Source organism: Notamacropus eugenii, chromosome 5 (assembly GCF_028372415.1).
Source record: "Notamacropus eugenii isolate mMacEug1 chromosome 5, mMacEug1.pri_v2, whole genome shotgun sequence".
NCBI classification, from domain to species: Eukaryota; Metazoa; Chordata; class Mammalia; order Diprotodontia; family Macropodidae; genus Notamacropus; species Notamacropus eugenii.
Genome location: NC_092876.1, coordinates 355485347 through 355507498, shown reverse-complemented (window position 1 = coordinate 355507498; position 22152 = coordinate 355485347). Strand labels below are relative to the sequence as shown.

The window sequence follows — 22152 nt, the reverse complement described above, 5'->3', positions numbered from 1 at the left end:
TGGTAGACATTATACAAGGAGAGGAGTCCTTGAAAACAAGAATATATCAAACAGAAATCAATGACTCCATAAGTCAGAAAGAAATATTAGAACAAAATGAAAAGATTGAAAAACCTGAAGAAGAAATGTAAGATATCTGGTAACAAAAACAACTGACTTGGAAAACTGATCAAGAAGAAATAATATAAAAATTATTGGACTCCCTGACAACATTGACATAGTAAAAATTTTGGATACTATATTTCAAGAAATCATAAAAGCTAATTGCCCAGATTTATTAGAACCAGGATGCAGAATAAATATAGAAAGAATCCATAGGTCACCTCCTCTAATAAATCCCCAAATAAAAACTCCCAGGAATGTCATAGTCAGAACTCAAAACTCCCATGTCAAAGAGAAAATATTACAAGAATCCAGAATGAAGCAGTTCAAATACCAAAGAATTACAGTGAGGATCACACAATGCCTGGCAGCTTCAACAATACATGAGAGGAAATCTTGGAATTCAGTATTGAGACAGGCAAAAGAGATGGGCTTACAATCAAGAATAAGTTACCTTACAAAACTTGGCATAATCCTATATGGGAAAAAATTGATATTTAACACAGTAGAAGATTTTGAAGAATTTTTGATGCAAAGACCTGAGCTGAGTAGGAAGTTTGGAGTACAAAAACATGAGTTCAGAGAAATCTAGAAAGGAAAAGAGAGGTGATTTCACAGAATTCTGGGTAGTATGACCTGATGCCACATGAAATAAAGCAGAATCAGAAAAATTTAAAATAGTACAACAACAATGCAAAGAGAAACAACTTTTGAAACTCTGAACAATCAAGTCTCCAGAAAGACCTGAAAATACTCTAGAGTTGTTACCCTCCTTCAGACAAGAGATGGACACAATATGGAAAAAAGAAGCACACATTTTTAGACTTGGCCATTTTGCAGACTTAATTGTTTCAGCTCTCCACCTTATTTCACCCCACCCCTCTTTTTGTGTTCTTAATTGGGAGAAAGAAAGGGAGGTTAATGAAAGGTGATGGGATTTATGATAATAGAAAAATTTAGTCTTAAAGATCTGTTGTAATTGTTTGTGTAAATTCACCAAAGAAAATTCAACAACTAATATGACAAGTGACCTGTTTTGAAATGAAAGTATAGAATTACATATTTAAAGCTAGTGGTATGAGGTAGAATTCATAGTTTCATATATAATTCTATAATTTATGCATGCTTTTATGTGTGGAAATTTCTTTATGGTGTTGAAACTTATTAATAAATAAAAATTCAGCTTATAATAAAAAAAGAAATAAATCAAATAAAATTAACCTTAAGCATCTCCCTAACCTCTTCTCATTTTCAGGACACAACACTCTAAAAGAGAACCAGCAATGAAATCCAAATGCAAAATGGGCAACTAGGTGTCTCAGTGGATAGAGCATTGGACCTGGAGTCAGGAAGGCCTGAGTTCAAGTCTGACCTCAGAAACTTACTAATTGTGTGACCCTGGGCAAGACATTTAACCCTATTTGCTGCAGTTTCCTAATCTATTAAATGAATGGGAGAAGGTAAAGGTAAACCACTCTAGTATATTTGCCAAGAAAACCCCAAATACAGTCACAAAGAGTCAGACACAACTGAACAACAAATACATGTGAAATCATGCAAACATATTTTCCTATTAGACATATCACCAAAAAGCAAGAAAAATAAAGTAAGAGAATTATGCTTCAATTTGAATTCAGAGTTTATCAGTTCTCTTTCTGGAGTTAGACAGCATTTTTCATCAGGAGTCCCCTGGAATTGTCTTGGGTCAGAGTAGCTAAGTCTTTCATAGTTGATCATCATCATAATATTGCTGTTACTGTGTAAAATGATATTTTACTTTGCATCAGTTTAAAAAGGTCGTCTCATGTTTTTCTGAAACCATTCCCTTTGTCATTTCTTATAGCACAATAATACTCCATTACAATCATATGCCACAATTTGTCACTTTGTTTAGCAGTTCACCAATTGATGGGCATCTCCTCAGTTTCCAATTCTTTACCTCCACCAAAGGAGCTGCTTTAAGCATTTCTGTACATTATATATATAATTTTCCTTATTCTTTGATCTTTTTGCAGCATAAACCTAGTAGTGGTATTGCTGGGTCAAAGGGTGTGCACAGTTTTGTAACCCTTTGGGCATAGTTCCAAATTGTTCTCTAGAATGGTCAGACCAATTCTGTAATCTACCAATAGTTCATTTGTGTACCTGTTTTTCCTAATTCCTCCAGCATTTCTCCTTTAAGTGAGGTGGTACTTCAGAGTTATTTTAATTGACATCTCTCATCAATAGTGGTTTTAGAGCATTTTATAGGACTAGATAACTTTGATCTTTACTTCTGGATACTGCTTGTTCATGTCCTTTAGCCATTTATCAATTGAGGAATGGCTCTTATTTTTGTAAATCTAACTCAGCTCTTTATGTATTTGAGAAAAAAATCTTTTCCCAAAGAAATTTGCTGTAACTGTTTTTATATTGCTTCTCTATCTATGGTATCTTTTATCAAAATGTAGTTTTCCTGATTATCTCTCTTAATTGGGTCTATTTTTGCTTTTGCTTTGTCTGAAATCATGACTGCTACCTCTACTTTTTTAAAATTTTAGCTAAAGCATAATAAATTCTGTTCCACCTCCTTATTTTAACTTTATGCTTGGGTTTTTATGTTTTTTAAGTGTGTCTCTTATAAACAAATATTGTTATATTCTAGTTTCAAATCTATTCTTCTATCTGCTTCCGTTTTATGGGTGAGTTCATAACATTCACATTCACAGTTATGATTACTATGTATTTCCCTCCATCTTATTTGTTCTGTTTATCCTTCTCTCTCTCTCTCTATTTGTCCTGTTCCTCCTTAAAAGGTTATTTTAATTTTGACCATTGCCTCTTTTAATCTGCTTTCCCATTCATCATTGCCCCACCCTTTCCTCTTATTTTTCTCCCTTCCTATTAACCTGTTGGGTAAGAAGATTTTTATACTCAACTGAATGTGTGTGTGTGTGTGTGCTATGTCTCTTTGTCTCTATTTCTCAACCAATTCTAATGAGACTGAGCATTTCCCACCATCCTGTCCTGCCATTTTCTTCTCTATTATAAAAACTCTTCCTTACGTGCATCTTTTATGTATGATAATCATCTGCTTTCTCCCTCTTCCTCCCTTCTTCTCTATGTGCATCTCTTTTTTACAACCCTTCATTTTTTATAACATCCCAACATAACCAATTCACATCCATGTTCTCTCTCTATGCTGACTTCTTCTAATTGTCCTAATAATGACAGAATTCTTAGGATTACATGCATTATCTTCCTATCGAGGAATATAAACTGTTGAAGTCTCTTATGTTTATCTTTTTATACTTCTCTTAAGTCTTGTATTCAAATGTCAAATTTTGTATCTAATTCTAGCCTTTTCATCAGGAATGCTTGAAAGTCTTCCATTTCACTAAATATTCATTTTTCTCTTTGGAGGATTACACTCAGTTTTGCTGGGTAGGATATTCTTGCTTGTAATCCTAGCTCCTTTGTCTTCCAGAATATTCTAAGCCTTCCACTATTTTAATGTGAAAGTTGCAAAATCTTTTGCAATTCTGACTGTGGATCCATGGTAATTGAATTGTTTCTTTCTCACTGCTTGCCTTATTGTCTCCTTGACCAGAAAGCTCTGGAACTTGGCTATAGTATTCCTGGGAGTTTTTATTTTGGGATATCTTTCAGGAGGTGATCAGTGGAGTCTTTCAATTTTTATTTTATCCTCTAGATCTAAGTCATAAGGGCAGTTTTCCTCAATAATTTCTTGAAATATGATGACATAGCTTTGAGAAAAATGATTATTTTTCTATTATATTAATAACAAATTATTAAATTAGGATTGAGGCTTTTCCTTTCTATATTCCCATTCATGGACCAATCCCTGTATGTCAGTCAGTCAGCCTCTGAAGGACATTGCTGATAGATGAGTTTGCTCAATTCTTCTGGGTATGTGCTCTGCCACCTTGGGTGGTGCCTCACCCAGCCTAAGACTTTACAAATAGAATTTAATCTAGGTGAATTATTGTCATTAGGAAATAAGCCCATGCCATTGTATTCCTCCCCCCCCCCTTCTCCATTTAGAGTTTAGAAGAATCCAGCTTATGAAGGAGAAAACTAATCAGAGTAGTCTGAGTAGAGATAGATTCCTTGGTCCAGATTGATAGAGACAGTTCAGTCACATGATCAAGTCATGTTCTCAACAGAAGAAGCTAAAGACTTTTAGCCCATGTCCTCATTAATATGTCCACCCCTTCATTAATTGTTCACGAATCAGAAGTGATTTTCACCTGTCCTTTTCCAAAGGTATGTAAGGATTCAGGGATCTCCATGGTTTTGTCTTTGGTTATTTAGAGAGACCGCTGAACATCAATTTATTGATTATCAGTTCTCCTAATTAATAAATTGATCAATTACCCGGAAACTCTATCTCTTGGGCTTTTCATTTATCTCAACTTTCAGGTAGCCCAATAATGTTTAAATTATCTCTCCTCAAAGTATTTTCAAGATCATGTGTTTTTTTCTAATAAGATATTTCACATTTTCTTCTATTTTTTCATTCCTTTAACTTTCTTATATTGTTTCTTGATGTCTCATGCAGCCATTAGCTTCCATGTGTGAATTCTAATTTTTGAGGAATTATTTTCCTTGGTGACCTTTTGTATCTCTTTTTCCATCTTTTTTTAAGGAGTTCTTTTCTTCAGTGAATTGTTGAGTCCCCTTTATTGTTAGGCCAATTTGTGTGTGTGTGTGTGTATGTGTGATATTATTCTTTAGCATTTTTTGTGCATCTTTTACCACACTATAATTTTTTTCATAATTTTCTTTCACCTTTCTCATTTTTTCTCAATTTTTCTTCTACCACCCATCTCTTTGTCTCTTCTAGGTATTCTTATTGGTTTGGGTTCTTTACATTTTTCTTTGAGACTTTGGTTGTAACAGTTTTCATATTCTTGTCTTCTCCTGAGTTTTTGGCTTGGTCTTCTTTGCCACTCTAGTAGTTTTTTATGGTCACGTTTTTTTGTTTTTTGGGTTTTTTGTGGTTTGTTCTTTTTTTTAGCCTATTTCTTGACTTTGTAATTTATGTTAAAGCTGGACTCTGGTCACCTAGGGCTGGAGAAGTACTCTCCCAAGTTTTAGGCTTTATTACATTTCTGTTTTTAAAATAATATTTTTCCCAATTACATATAGAGGCAATTTTTGACATTTTTTTAAATTTTGAGTTCCAAATTCTTTTCCTCCGTCACCTCTCTAAGATGTTAAGTAATCAGATACAGGTTATACATGTGCAATCATGTAAAATATATTTCCATATTAGTTTGTGAGGAAAAACCCTCAAATCAATAAAGGAATAAAATTATTGAAAAAAAGTGAAAAATAGTGTGCTTCTCTTTACCTTTACTTCACTCTGCATCAGTTCATGTAAGACTTTCCATATTTTCTCTGAAATCATTTCTTATAGCACAAATAATATTCCATTACAATCATATACCCCAACTTGTTCAGTCATTCCCCAACTGGTGGATACCCCTCAGTTTCTAATTCTTTGCCTCAACAAAAAGTCACAAATATTTTTATACATATACATTATTTTCCTTAGTATGCAAACCTAGCAATGATATTGTTGGGTCAAAAGGTATGCACAGTTTTAAAAGACTTTTGAACATAGTTCCAAATTACCCTCTAGAATGGTTGGATCAGTTCACAACTCCACCAACAACACATCAGTGCCCCCAATTTTCCCATATCTCCTTCAACAGTTATCTTTTTTCCTTTTCTGCCATATTGGTCAATTTGATAGGTGAAGGGTGGTACTCAAAGTGTTTTAATTAGCATTTCTCTAATCAATAATGATTTAGAGCATTTTTCATATAACTATTGATATATACCACAGTGTTCTGAGCTAGTTCTAGGAATCTGCAAGTTTTCAGTGCTTCTAAAGTAGTGTGATCCAAGGAGAGGCATGGCCACTGCTCTCCTGGCCTGGGTTCTGGTGTTTGCCCAGGAAGGTCTCATGCCTCCCTGCAGCTGCAAGCTTTGGAGTTCTTCTTGGCCTTGGAACCTTTGATCCCCAAATCCAGTGCTCTTTCCATTATGTAGTACTTCCCCAGATATTATGTAATAGTAGAAAGAATGATAATTATAATTAAAGAAATTCAGAACTAGTTGGCTAACTAGACAAAAAGGTAAGTTATTTAGGAGTGAATAGCTTGGATGAAAGCATACTTATTATATTTTCAGATGTTACAAAAATGGGATGAGGATAACACTGGATAATATTTAGGTTAAAAAGTTCCAAGTTGAAACAATGGACTGAATCTGAGATTTTAAAGGAATCTAATAAGCATAAATATAAATTTTTATACTAAGAATCTAACAAGCAAATTTATAAGTATTCTATGGACCTGGGAAAAACAGTAATTATAATAGTTAATAGCTAACATTTATATAGCATCTACTATATGCCAAACACTTTACAAACAAGCCTAGGAGATAGGTGCTGCTATTATGCCCATTTTACAGATGAGGTAACTGAGGTTAAGTGAATTGCTGAGGGTTACATAGCTAATAAATATCTGAGGATGGATTTCAGGTCTTCCTGGCTCCCAGCCTAGTTCTCTGTCAGCAGATAACTGCCAAGATGGACTCTTATGTGTGCAGAACTGAAGAAAGACCTGTGTAGCTAGATCAGAGAGCACATGGGAGGGAGTAAAGCATAACAGGATGAGAATGGCAGGAAGGTGTTGGATTGTGAAGCAGTAGGTGACTTATCAGTAGAAACATTGCATTCTGGAAAGAATTGGCCCAGTTAAGCAAGGATATTGCTCCCTGAAGCTAAATAGATGGGGATTCTTCTAAAAGAGAAGAGGACTCCCAAGGTCAGGAGCTACTTCAGAAGCCCACAAACTGAGTCCATAAACCAAGATAGGTTTTCAATAATCTTAGAACTTCTTTATTTTTGCACTCAAGGTCTGCTCCTAATATCAGGAAACAATTATATATCCCCATACTCTTTACTGAAGAATATGTTTCAAACATATTAGCTTCTATTTTTTCAAGTTGCCATAATTTGAAAATTGTATTTCTCAAACTAATGACCTTAAACTAAGCATCAAAATGCAGTACCATAAGTAATGCAAAAAAAAGAAGCAATAATTCCTTGTAATTAACATGTAGCAAATATAACAGACAGACATGAAAATTAATGGCATTAAAATGAAATGCAGAGAATAATGTGGAAGCAACTACCATGACTGCATCCATACACAACAAGTAATATACAAATAGGAAAAACATCCAATAAGTCAATATCATATATTCACAAAAATCTTATTAAGCACATAGTTTAAAACATTAATCCGGAGCAACATTATTTGGCACTTTGCACTTATAATTCTATGGAATACAGTATGTTAATAATGATAGAGAAAATCCTCATCAAATAAAAAAAAATACTCAAAAATTCTGGATGGAAACCCTACCATGTAGAATGACTAAATTAGTGAACAAGCATTTCTTATGCACTTACAATGTGTGCAAAGTACTGTGCAAAGAACTCACGTAGAGATCCATTGAGAGAAGAGTTCATGGAAGGTTTGGCTACTTCCTTGTGTCACTATTGCTTAGGCCTATAGGCCTAGGACCAGTTTCACTCAAAAAGGCTATATATATATATATATACACACATACACACACACACACATATATATATACACACACACATATTTTTCAATAGTATGTGAAAATTGCTCTAAATAACTAATGATTAGAGAAATGCTAATTAAAACAACTCTGAGTTACCACCTCACCCTTATCAGATATGCTAATATGACAAAAAAGTGAAATTTTGGGTGTTGGAGGGGATGTGAGAAAACTGGGACATTAATACACTATTGGTGGAGTTGTAAACTGATCAAAACACTGTGGAGAACAATTTGGAACTATGCCCAAAAGGCTATAAGACTGTGCATAACTTTTGATCTAGCAATACCATTCGTAGGTCTATATCCTAAAGGTATTTTTTAAAAGGGAAAAGGACCTATTTGTACAAAAATTTTTGTAGCAGCTCTTTTTGTGGTGACTAAGAATTGGAAGAATTGGGAGGGATGCCCATCAGTTGAGGAATGATTAAAGAAGCTGTGGTATATGATTGTAATGGAATATTATGGTGCAATAAGAAATGTCAAGCAGGATGACTCAGAAAACCTAGAAAGACTTACATGCAAAAGCGTAGTGAATGCTACATAGTAACAGTAATATTGCTCAATGGAGAATTGTGAATGACATAGCTATTCTCAGCAATATAATGATCAAAGGTGATCCCAAAGGATGAATTGTGAAGCATATTGTTTGAAGACAGTCTGAAGCATGCTATTTTTCACTTTCCTTTTTTCTTTTATTCAAGTCTTCTTATAAAAATGACTAATATGGGAATGTTATATGTAATTACACGTGTATAACCTATTTGCTTACCCTCTCAGGGAAGGAATAGAAAAAGGAGGGAGGGATAGAATTTGGAATTTAAAACTTTAAATAAAAATGCAAAAAAAAAAAGGCTACATATAACAGGGTTAGAAACAAATGGTCCCTGCATGGACATCAGAGCTTAATAATTCAGGAGATTCACTTAGTATCTATTGTATGCTGAGCATTGTGCTATGTACTTAGAGAGACACACAGTTTTTAAAAAACACAGGTCCTGCCCTCAGTGGAGTATGCAGTCTCTTGGGTCAACATTGCTGGTTCATGATTCCTTCACATTCTGGACTCCAGAGCCTCCCCATCTAAATTTCCATGGTCTGGTTACTTCACTTAACTTTCTTAGATTTGGCTTCTTTTCTGGTTAAATTGGTAGCATCTTCCTGCTTGACTGGAATCCTAGTTATATTTCCTCTAAACCAACCATGTCATCATGAACTGGACTGAAAAACACGTGGGCAAGGAGAGTTCAGAAAGGGGCCAGGAGACAGCAATAGATTTGGATTGACAGGAACAAGTGGGAATTCAGTACTGAAACAATCTTTTTCTTCCTGTCAGGAGTGTGTTTGAGCAACAGCAGTAAGTCCACATGTTTCCTGAGTGGTACAAGTGAGAATTAGCGGAAAGTATGTGTAAGGAAAAAGAACAAAGGCAGGAATTACCATTCATTAGTGAGTCAAGAGAATCCAGAAATGAGACAGAGATGTTGAATTGTGGATCAGATGATATGGTCAGGCTGTCACATTGAATTATGAAGAAAACCCATCATTTGTGGGCAAAAGCAATTTAAGACACAAAGGCTAAAGCAGATGAAGCCATGCCCTTTATTTTCCTGTGGTCACTGCATTGCTACAGGACGCTGAGGGAAGGACTTTTGAATTCGAACTGTCTTGTTCAAAAGAATATCCAATAGCAGCTTGTAAAGTGTGTTTTTCAAGAGCAAGAAATAACCCACTAATATAGAAAAAGTAGGAAGAATATGTTTAGATATTTTGAAAAATAAATGGTTTCCAAAGTTTCAAATATATGCAGGTCTGCTACTGGGCTTTGTTAATTTCTCCCAATGCAGACAATTCATTAGTCTGTGCAGCGCACAATGTAAATGCAGTGCAGATATGCAAAATCATTGAGACTAAAGTCATAGAAACATAGCATGAACTATGCTATATGCCTTGAATAATGCATAAACTCATTCCACATATCAAGTAATCACCACTTCTCCCATTACACTTTAAAAAAAACTTTGTCTTTTTTATTTGATTAATTTTATTGCTGTTCAGTCAGTTTCAGTCATGTCTAACTCTTTGTCACCTTATTTGAGATTTTCTTGGCAAAAATACTGGCATGGTTTGCCATTTTGTTCTCCAGCTCATTTTATAGATGAGGAAACTGAGGGAAACAGGGTTAAGGGACTTGCCCAGCTAGTAAGTGTCTGAGGCCAGATTTGAAATCAGGAAGATGAGTTAACCACCTACATGCCCATTTGGTTAATAGATATAGTCTTATAAATATTACAGAATAAGAACTCAAACAATATTTGATTTTTGGTAATTAAATACACATTAAAAGAAACTATGTAAGAGACTGGCAAAAATGACTGAGAAAGAGGAAGCTGTATAGCCCACTTTTCTCCTTTGAGTACCCCAAGAAACACTGAGCACCCAAGTGAGCTGGAACTGGGAATCCAAGGAGAACTCATAGTGGGTCATTTTCTGAGCCCAGATCGGCATAGGGAGGTAGTCCGATATTTGCAGGGAGAGAGGATCAAGCCAGAAAGGTCTACATAGAGCGTTCTAACACTGGAACTGGACTGACATCTGTGACAGTGAACAAAGCAGAAAGCAGAAATAACAACCAACTAAAAATTAATTAAAACAGTGAATAACTTCAGTAAAGTTGTAAGACATACAGTAAACCTATGTAAATCATCAACATTTTTATTATCAACTAGACCCTACCACCTAGCAGGAAGAGATAGAAAGAGAAATTTCACTGAAAATAATTTCAGAATGGATAAAGTACTTGGGATTGTACCTTTAAGATATATAAAGGAATTATATGAATGTGCCTTCAAAATATTCTTTACAGAAATGCAGACAAAGCAACTGAAAAAAAATATTAATTACTCCTGGATAGACCAAACCAATATAACAAAAAATGTAAATTCTACCAAAATGAATTTAGTTATTCAGGGTCATACTAGTTGGCTGTTGTCCTTTATTCTTAGAGAGGGTCAAAATAACATCACTGTGTGGGAGTCAAAGTGTGATATGTTTGACTGTAGCTGAACAGACCAATATGAGCTCAGAAGACTCTACCACAGGTCAGGTACAAATAGTCCATATGAACATTTGGAGTAGAGATGTCTCTAAATGTGTGCATTTTGTGTTTCTTTTGAGCTACTACAATTCTGCTTTGCTCATAAGACACAGCACCTTCTTTGATGCAAGCATGCTATGCTGGAAGGTCCTCTACCAGCATGTCCCACATCACACAATCAATTCCAGAAATTCTCCAGGGATACCTTGACCGGGTTCTTGTATCACTTCTTCTCACCACCACTTGAGCACCTGCTTTGCATGAGTTCTCCATAAAATAGTCTTTTAGGCTAACATACATTTGGCATTTGAACAAGATGACCAAACCATCAGAACTGCACTTTCTGCAGTAGAGTCTTAATGCTTGGCAGTTCGGTTCAAGAAAAGACCTCAGTGTCCAGTACCTTATCTTGTCAGATGATCTTCAAAATCTTCCTAAGATAATTCAGTCTGCACCTACTCTTGCATTAAGGTCACACAGAATTCTAAGCTTGTCTTTTCTCAACACATTGATAATCAGTGTCTCCAAGGCTTCATCAGATTTTTCTTTGACATTATCAGGGTTCGTCATGGTGGGAGCATGATGGTTCTCCAATGATGGTGACATGGCATTTTCCTGCAAGTGGTAATCACGTTGTCATTAGTCTGTTATACAAGGCTATACAAGCTTGTTAACTAGATTCATTTTGAGTGTAAAACCTGCACCAGCTTTACAATGTACTTCTTCATTGTGGCCACTTGAGAAAAACATGTACCCAGCTCTCACTTTGGTAAGCTGGCCTTCATTCGCCAGCCTGGTTTCCCTTAAGGTTGCTGTTTGGATGGAATTATGGCTGAGTTCTCTCACAAGAGCTGTTTGTCTTTTGTGGATTTCATGTTGTCCATGAGCATGTGCACATTCCATGTACCAATGATGAGTGGAATCATCTTCAGAGAAATTTTTTGTACATTTTTTTGTGTGTGTTTTAACTGCAGGGTGGGATTTCCTCAAGCTACAGTAATCAGACTAGGGTTGAGTAAGCAGACAATTTTTAGGGCACCTTTTCTAGCCCCTTCCTCACACCAGGAGGTGAGTAGTGCATTCCTTAAATGCACATCAAAGCATCCTGTTTTCACTCTTTTTTTTGGTGGCTTTTAACATGACTAATATGGAAATATTTTTACATGATTGCATGTGTGCATCAGATTACTTGCCATCTTGGAGAAGGGGGAAGGAGAGGAACAGAGGGAGAAAAAAATTTAAAACTCAAAATCTTATTAAAAAATGAATGTTGAAAACTATGTTTACATGTAATTAGGAAAAATACTATTTTATAAACAATTTAAAAAGGCTTCTCATCTAAAAAAAAGTAACCCCAAAGGGGCTGCCAAATCCTAGTGCCGCTTCTCTTGAGAAGACAACTGTGTGCAATGACTACAACTCCCAGTGTTTCTTAACCTGAAGCTTCTTCACTTGCCTGTCACCATAGGACTTTGAGATAGGTAAAATGGTAAAATGGTGTGGGTGATGTCTTTTGATTCATGCATAAATTGGATTTAAGTGAGGCAGAGTTGCATAAAGTCATCCACCTCACTCTCTCCTCCAGAGTCATCAAAGTCCAGTGGCAGGATAGATTCAAGATGAATGGAGATGCAGTGGATGACCTTGGTGTCTGATGTCTAACCAAGCTCTGTGTTCCACAGCACCTGCTTCAGCCACCAGAACAAATTGTTCTCATTGTCCTTATTCTAAGGTTTAAGAACAGTATAACGACCAAAACAAATTCCAGAGTACCAATAATGAAACATGTTACCTACCTTTTGACAGTAATTAACTTAAAATAGAAGATGAAACATTTTATATGTACTCATTTATATGAGTACAATTTTAGATATGGTCAATGTATTCATTTGTTTTACTTGACTGCATATATCTTACATGGATTTTCTTTTTACTGTTTTTTTTTCTCATTTTGGAAAGAAGAAAGAGAAAAAGAAAGGACGGCCAGGGATAGAGTTTTCCTCCCACAGCCCCAAAAAAATAAGAAGAGAAGGAAGGACAGATTCATCAACCAGAAAGACAGCTTTGAGAATTACACGTTGAATGTATTCTCTACTTAAAAACAAAGACAAACTCAATACCATAGAAATCCAGAATTTCATATGCAATTCTCTCATATTCTACACTGTGTATAGAAAAGGTTTCTTTTCTCTGGTGTTTGTTAAATTTGGAAGGGAGGGAAAGAGACAAACAAATCTATACTTTGTCCTGATTTACTGTTGTAATGCATCATCAGAAGCTACAAGTTTCACTAAGATTGTTGTTTAAAAACTGTTTAAAGACTGGAGATCTATTTTTATGTGTACTACTCAAGTATAATTGCTTTGAATGAAAACATATGTCAGGATTAACTGCAAGGGTGTGTCCTTTTTATTTGTTATTTTTTGTCTCTTCCTCCCTGCAACTCCACTTTTATGCTTTAACACTAGATAAAGCAACCCTCTGGAATATGCCTTCTAACAAAGCTTAACTCCTTAAGTGTTGTGTATGTTTGAACAAAAATAGGCACATTAAGCATCATCGCTCCCACTCAGAAAGGCTTGATTCAGCTTTCAATTGTAAAAACCTCTCTTCATGAAAATCTTGTGAACATTTTATATGGTTTATCTGGAAATTCTTCTGTAAATCTTGTCTTAGTAAAATATTTTTGTTCTACTTTGCTTTTATGAAGTTTAATTTGATATATTTATTTTGTTTCCATGGTATAATACTAGTATTTAATAATTAATACTAGCATGAATCAATTTATGTCTTTACCATCTGGATGATTATGTAAAAATATGAACTCAGGTTTTTTTTCTTGTCAAAACAAGTATATGATAAGATGCTGTTAAATGAGTATGGTAACTTTGAGAGTATAAAAAAAACCCTTCTGTAGTTGATATGGCATTTTTCTTAATAAACCTGAAATGTACAAAATTGTCACTGTGTGATCAGTTAAGCGAGGAATACTATCTAGACACAGAATATTAGAAAGTTAATGTCCAAAGGAGAAACAAACAGGGAACAGAAGCAGTTGCAACAACATGTTTGGCATTAATATTTAGGTTATAACTTTTTTTTCCTTTCTAACTCATTCCTAAACTTTATACAAACTTTTTACATTTTATATTAAAACCATAGTAGTATATTTGCTAAATTATTATTGCAATCTTATCGACAAGGTGGATGAACTAAACCATGACCAACCAGGTGGATTAAATAATTTTAGATATGTTTTTTTCACTTAAAAGTATAAAATGTTAGGAGAGAGGCAGTGTGGTATAATGGTTAGAGAATTGGCCTTGAAGCTAGAAGGAGCTGGAGTCAAATACTCCTGGCTCTCAAATGATGAATGTACAACTCTGGGCAAATCACTTGACCCCAGGGCTCTAGGAAACTAAGTGTATAAATTTCAGTGAAGGTACAGGCTGGTACTGGTAGGCATTTCTTCAACTAATTTAATGAAATCACAGATATAGTTAGTATCCTTAAATTTTTAGCTAACAGTTCTTAGATTCCTACTTAATTCCTGATGATTCTCTCTTTGTATTTCTTTTGGGAGTATTGTGTTTTGTTTTTTTTTCTTAAATTGATTTTCCATTCTTCCCCACCCCCACAATCCTAATCTTTTCTCTTTCAGTTTTGTTAATGTGATTGTTTTTACATTACATACATTTGCAGATTATTACCACTTTTTGAGAGGGCTCTCACAACAAAACAAAACATTTAAGTAAAACCAGTTCTGCAGTGACTTAATCTGAAGTGGGTGCAATTTCACATCTGTAATGCCCCTTACCTCTTTATTTAGTTTAAGTGAAAGGAAATGCATTTTCTCTCCCTCCCACTCTCACAGCAATAAAAAAGTAAAGAGCAGAGAAAATTTTGGGGGAAAAAAAGCCTGTGTAGTCAAGCAAAACAAATTCCCTCAATGATTATGTACAAAAACATATATGACTTATTCATTATTCAAAGCCCACCACCTCTCTGTCAGGGATAGCCTGTTTCATCATCAGTACTTTGTAATCATGAATGGGCACTCTACAGCATAGTTCTTACAGCTTCCAAATTGGTTTGTTTCTACAGAATTGTTATCACATAAATTGTTCTCCTATTCTACTCATTTCGTTCTTCATTAATTTATCAAGCATCTCAAAATTGTTCATTTTTACAATATTGACATCATAGTATAAATTGTTTTTTCTGGTTGTGCTCACCTCACTCTGCCTTAGTAGTTTATGTCTTTTCCTGTCTTCATGGAATCATTTATTTCCTTGTTTCTTACAGCCCAAAAGTACTCCATCACATGCATATATACATACATATATATATATATACATACATATATATATATGTATATATATATACATATATAATATATATATATTCACAAGTTCTTCACCTATCCTTCAACTGATGGACATACCATAGTTTCTAGTTCCATCACTACAAATAGAGCTGCTACAAATATACTTGTACAGAAAGAACATTTTCCTCTTTCTTTAATCTCTTTAAGGTAAAAACCTAAGAGGTATAGCTGGGTCAAAGGGCACATACTGTTAAGATTTTGTATACAATTCTAAATTACTTTCCAAAAAATCATATCAATTCACAAACAGAGAAAATTTCCAGAGTCAAGAGATGGAGTGTTCATAATAAGAGATGACTTTGGGAGATGGACTAGGAAGAGGGATATGTTGGGAAAGGTAGGCGGTATAGAAAACCAAAGGAATCAATCAAAATGTATTTTTTTCATACATTTTGTAGTCCCTGCTACTGGGTAGACTAAGGTTAGTGAATCCCTTGAGATCAGAAATTTGCAGTTGCAGTGGATTAAAGCAAGTGAGCACACACATTAAATCAAGCACCAGTATAGTGACCTCCACCTCCACAGGAGAGAAGAGAAAATCAGGCTGCCAAAGGAAGGGAGACCAACTCAAGTTGGAAAAAAGTAGCAGGTTAAAGTTTCCTTGTTGATCCTTATGAGGATAAGGCTCACAAGTTGCTATTGTACATATAGTCTGAAAAGGTCTATCTTTAAAAAAGATTTTCATTTGGCAATGGAATCCCGTGAGTCACCATCGGGAATTCAGCCTCTAGTGGGTAGAAACCATCACCCCAAAGATGCAACAACAAAAATATTTAACACAAAATTGAGCTCGGACATGTTGATGTATTTTCCCCCATTTTTAGAGCTAAAATATAAATAATTAACTGAAACTCTGAAGGAAACCATAATTCTGGATGTTCAGAAGTCCCAGGAATTCTCTGGTACTTGTTCTGCATATTTGAACTCCCATGATATTTAACTTGGTTTTTAATTTTTTTTCTGTGAAAAGGCAGTTCTTTGACCTCCCTTTCTGTGTTACTAATTTTTGATTCAGAACTAAGTCTATTATTAGAAGTACTACCAGAGGAGGAGGAAGGGAAGCCCAATTTACCCTTGTATAAGCCAGATGAGCCAGAATTTCAAGGCTTTTCCTGACTTTCCATAGGAAATGGACTCTCCATTCACTTTTGTTAAAGTAAGAGATTTTAAAATCTCTGCTAGAGAATTTGTTTGTAAAAGGAGTCTACCTATCCAATTGAGATGACATAGTTAGAGACTTGCTGGCAGAAAAATGTATGTCTTAGAAAATGACCTCTGACCTGTTGGTCTGAGCTGTAGTAGTAGTTGAAGGCAAACAGCAACAAGTTCCCCAGCTTTTTTCTGCTCTCACTGGCTTTTTTCTCCAACTCCATCACTTTCCACTCTGTAACCATGATGGAACAGGCCATCTCCTTCACAAAGGACTTCCTGGCTGGTGGCAATACTGCTGCTATCTCCAAGACTTAGGTGGCCCCAGGAGAGAGATTTAAGCTACTATTTACAGGTGCAGCATGTGAGTAAACAAATTATTGCAGATAAGCAGTACAAAGGCATAATGGATTGTATAGTCTGCATTTCAAAGGAAAAAAGGATACTTTCCTTCTGGTGCAGTGACTTAGGCCCTTAACTTTGCCTTTAAGGATAAGCATAAGCAGGTATTTTGGGGTGGAGCAGAACAGCACACACATTTTTAGATGTATTTTGCTGGCAATTTTGCTTTTGACAGTGCAGCTCATGGCACTTCTCTCTTCTTTGTCTAATCCTCGAATTTTGAGAAAACCCACTTGGCAGCTGATGTTGGAAAATCTGGTGCTGAGAGAGAATTCAAAGGCCTGCGAGACTGCTTTGTGAAAATCACCAAGTCTGATGGAGTTTGTGGCTTGTATCAAGGTTTCAGTATCTTAGTGCAGGGTATCATTATCTATAGAGCAGCTTACTTTGGAATCTACCGTACAGCAAAAGGTATGCTCCTAGATCTGAAGAACATTCATATTGTGACAAGCTGGAGGACTGTGCAAACAGTGACTGCTGTAGTAGGTGTGGTCTCCTAGGTGGTGAATGATGATGCAGTCTGGGTGCAAAGGAGGTGCTATTCTGTACACTGGGACAACTGGCAGCTGGAAGAAGATAGCTAGAGATGAGGGTGCTAAAGCTTTCTTCAAGGGTACCTGGTCCAATATTCTTAGAGGCATGGGTGGAGTTTTTGTGCCTGTCTTGTATAATGGACTGAAGAAAGTAATCTAAGTACATTTTAACTGAAAAAGGAACCAGGGAATATAGATTATGTAGAATATTTAACCATACTTAGCATTTTGGGCCATTGACCTTCAAGAAATTCCTGTTGTCTTTTTATCCAGGCCAGATGATGTTTGTAGGGGAGCCAGGAAAACTCTTAGAAAAAGGGACTCATTTATTGTGATCCATTATTCACACAATGGAGCTGATGATGATTCAGTATGTTGATTCTATTGGTTTTGGGGGAAATAATAGCTACTGTGCATGGTGGACTGCCAGTGTCCCCACGTGGGTAGATGAAGCGGTGAAGAAGAAAGACACAGGCAAGCAAGAGAAGATAGGACAACTCCATCTTATTGAGCTGAGGGCCTGAGTTTAAAAAGACAAAAACTGCAAGCCTACATGACAATTGATAGTAATTTGGCCAGTCTTATTGTCTTAAAGAATGTTAGCCTAGAGGGCATCCGTCTATTTTACATATCCCTTGTGCTCTATAGTTCTCTTTTTTATCTCATGGAGACAGCAACATCAGAGGAGTATGGAGAGCAATACTGGATGATAATGAACCCAGTCTCAGAGAACAGGCTTTTTCGAAGTTCTGGCCTGGACTTGCCACCACACTCCATCCTAGCCTTCAACAACTGTAGGTCCAAGGAAGCAGATCAACTTAGACCATCTAGTTTAAATGCTCTTTTGTAGGATCATAAATTTGTGTTTAAGTATTTATTTTTTAAAAATCATGTCTTGGGGGCTGGGCCAAGATGGTGGAGTAGAAACAGAAATCTGCTATAGCTCTCCCCATCAACCCCTCAATAAACCTGTAAAAAATGACTCTAAACAAATTCTAGAGCAACAAAAGCCACAAAATGAAAGACTGAAGCAAATTTCCAGCCCAAGACAATCTGGAGGGTCAATGGGATGGGTTTGTCACACCAGACTGGGAGCAGAGAGTTGTTTGGCCACTTGCAGACTGAACAGGAGCAGGCTTGGGAGACTGAATTGCTGGTGGCTGCTATGGATTTCAGAATTCTCAACCCACAAATGCTAAAGACAGCTTCAAAGGTCATTGGGAAGGGTCTTTCACCTGGCTGAGAGGACAGTGTGGTCCAGTCCCAGCCCTAAGCCCTTGTCTGACCCCAGCCCCAGTCTCAAGGCAGCTGTAGCCACTGCTAAAGCAGAGGCTGCTTCTGGAGCCCTCCACTTAACAAAGCTCAAAAGTCAAGTAATTGACTGGAAAAATGAGCAAAAGGGGAAAAAGAAATATCATAGAGTCTTACTTTCTCAATGATGAGGTATTTTCTTACATCATTGGTGATGAGGAAGATCAAAACATATAGCCAGAAGAAGACAAAGCCAAAGCTCCTGCATCCAAAGCATCTAAGAAAAATGTGAATTGGTCTCAGGCCATGGAAGTGCTCAAAAAGGATTTTGAAAATCAAGTCAAAGTAATAGAGGAAAAATTGGGAAGAGAAATGAGAGTGATGCAAGAAAATCATGAAAAAACAAGTCAACAACTTGCTAAAGGAAACCCCCCAAAATACTGAAGAAAACAACACCTTTAAAATTAGACTAATGCAAATGGCAAAAGAGGCCCACAAAGAAGAAGAATTCCTTAAAAAGCAGAATGAGCCAAATGGAAAAAGAGATCCAAAAGCATACTGAAGAAAATAATTTTTTAAAAAATTAGAATGGAGCAAATATAAGAGAAATCAAGGAATGATAAAACAAAACCAAAAGAATGAAAAAATAGCAGACAATGTGAAGTATCTCAATGGAAAAGCAGTTGACCTGGAAAATGGATCCAGGAGAAATAATTTAAAAAATATTTAACTACCTGAAAGCCATAATAAAAAAAGCCTAGACATCATCTTTCAAGAAATTATCAAGGAAAACTGCCCTGATATTCTAGAACCAGAGAGTAAAAAACAAATGGAAAGAATCCACTGATTACCTCTGGAAAGAAATCTCAAGGAAAACTTCTAGGAATACTGTTGCCCAATTCCAGAGTTCCTAGGTCAAGGAGAAAATATTATAAGTAGCCAGAAAGAAACAATTCAAGTGTTGTGGAAACACAATCAAGATAATACAGGATTTAGCAGCTGTAAGTAAGCAGTAAAGTAACAGAGGGCTTCGAATATTATACTCCAGAGGTCAGTGGAGATGAGATTAAAACCAAGAAACATCCATCCAGGAAAACTGAGTGTAATATTTCAGGGGGAAAAATGGAACTTCAATGAAATAGAAGATATCTAAGTATTCTTGCTGGAAAGACCGGAGTCGAATAGAAATTTGACTTTCAAATATAAGAATCAAGAGAAGCATGAAAAGGTAAACAGGAAAGAGAAACCATAAAGAACTTATTATAGTTGAACTGTCTACATTCTTAAATGGAAAGATGATATTTGTAACTCATGAGACTTTTCTCAGTATTAGGATAGTTGAAGGAAATATGTATATATTATGCATGTTACATACATATGTATTTATGTATATATGTATGAAGTGGAGTATTGTTGTGCAATATATGGGCTTCAGAGTGCAATAGATTTAAGGTTTTGAAAAAGAAAGAAAGACAGAAAAAAAGAAAGCAAGAGAGAAAAAAAAGGAAGGAAGGAAGAAAGAAAGAAAAGAAAGGAATCTGACCCATAAACCCAAAGTTAACTGGGCATCCTCATCACTGGATCCAGATGACTCAGGAGGGGAAAGTGAGTCTGGTAACTTTGCACAGCCCTCCCTCACTCAAAACAAAGTCAAGTGCAAGTCATATCATCATTTCTCTGATGTCATGGTCTTCTTCAAAAAGGAAGGACAAACACAGAGAGACAGATATATATATATATATATATATATATATATATATATATATATATATATATATATATATGTATATTTGTATGTGTATGTATGTATATATATACATTTATATGTATATATACCATATATATATATATAGAGAGAGAGAGAGAGAGAGAGAGAGAAAGAGAGAGGGATGGGGCACAGGGTGAACTGAATATGAAGGGATTATATGTAAAAAAGAAAATTAAGGATTTACAGGAATGTACTAGGAGAAAGAAAAAGGGAGTGGTAGAATGTAGTAAATCATCTCACATAAAAGAGGTAAGAAAAAGCTTTTGCAATGGAGAGGAAGAAGGGGAAGGTGAGAGGGAATAAGTGAACCTTCCTTTCATGGAATTTGACTTTAGGAGGGAATAAAATACGGACTCAATTTGGTATCTTACCCTACAAGAAAGCAGGAGGAAGGGGTAAGACAGGGGGGAAAATGAAAGGAATAGTAGATTGAGGGAAGGGGAATTGGAAGCAAACACTTTGGTAGAGAGACAGATCAAAGGGGAGAATTGAATAAATGGAGGGCAGTTCAGGATCAAGGGAAATATAGATAGTCTTTCACAACATCAGTGTTATGGAGGTGTTTTGCATGACCACACATATATAACCTTTATCAAATTGCTTGCCTTCTCAATGAAGGTGGGTGGGGAGGGAGGAAGGGAGAGAATGTGGAACTCAAAGCTTTAAAAATGAATGTTACAGCTTGTTTTTACATGCAACTAGGAAACAAGATATATAAGCAATGGGATATAGAAATCTATCTTACATTATTGGAAAATAGAACAGAAAGGGATGGGGGGGGGGTGATAGAAGGGAGGGCATATTGGAGGAAAGGGCAAAAGGGCAATCAGAATACATGCTGTCCAGTAGAGGGGGGAGGGCAGAGATGGGGAAAAAATTTGAAATTCAAAATTTTGTGCAAGTGAATGTTGAAAACTGAAAATAAATTTATATGAAAAAAATCATGCCTCCCATTTGTGCTTAAGCATTATAGACACTATTTTACAAGGCTGACTTTTTGGCATTCCTGATGATCTGTGCTGAGCGTTTAGCCATAAAACAATAAATATACAGAAAACTTAAAAAAAAAAGAAAGAAAATTACCTCTGAAGGTACTTTCTAGGCCCATGATTCTGGGATCCAGACATAGATTTCTCTAGCACATCAGGCTTCGAGACAGCAGGGCAAAAAAATAAAGCCTTTGCTCAGGATTTCAGATAAATAAAACCTTTTTTTTTTCCAGTTTGAGATGAAATAACTCAAGAGTGAGCAGCCTAAGAAAGTAAAAAGTAAAATTAAGTGGGCCCAGATATGATACAAATAGGGCCACGAATCTTTAGACGATTGTATGATTTTCACAAAGGGCATATCCTTTCTACTCTGAGAAGAATTTAAGAAACCTTACTTCTACTGTCTTTTCTGTTCAGTGGTTGAACATAGAACAGCCCACCCCCAGGTATTTCCCTCCTCCACAAAAACAAAACAAAAACCTAACTCTATTGTCTAGGTATGTCTTCCCTATCTTGTACCTGTGTAACTGATTAACTTTTTGCTGATTGATACAGCTGTTGATTGATGTTCACTTGTTTCAGTCATTTCTGATTCTTTGTGACCCCATTTGAGATTTTCTTGGCAAAGATAATGGAGTGGCTTGCCATTTCCTTCTTCAGCTCACTTTACAGATGAGGAAACTGAGGCAAACAGGATTAAGTGACTTGACCAGGACCCCGGAGCTGGTAAGCGTCTGAGGCCAGATCTGAGGCTGAGTCTTCCTAATTCTAGGCCTGTTATTGTGTTTACTGTATCATCTAGCTGCCCCAAAC

The 22152-nt window shown here is 35.9% G+C and overlaps 1 long non-coding RNA gene across 2 annotated transcripts in view; it reads left to right on the top strand.

The window, feature by feature from the left end:
• The window catches only part of LOC140506647 (uncharacterized), a 61801-nt gene extending 47980 nt beyond the window's left edge, over window positions 1–13821 (top strand). For both annotated transcript variants that reach the window (XR_011968022.1, XR_011968021.1), the window contains one exon: window positions 12820–13821. This is a non-coding gene — a long non-coding RNA (uncharacterized lncRNA). The remainder of the gene's footprint in view (window positions 1–12819) is intronic.
• Window positions 13822–22152: the final 8331 nt, after the last annotated feature.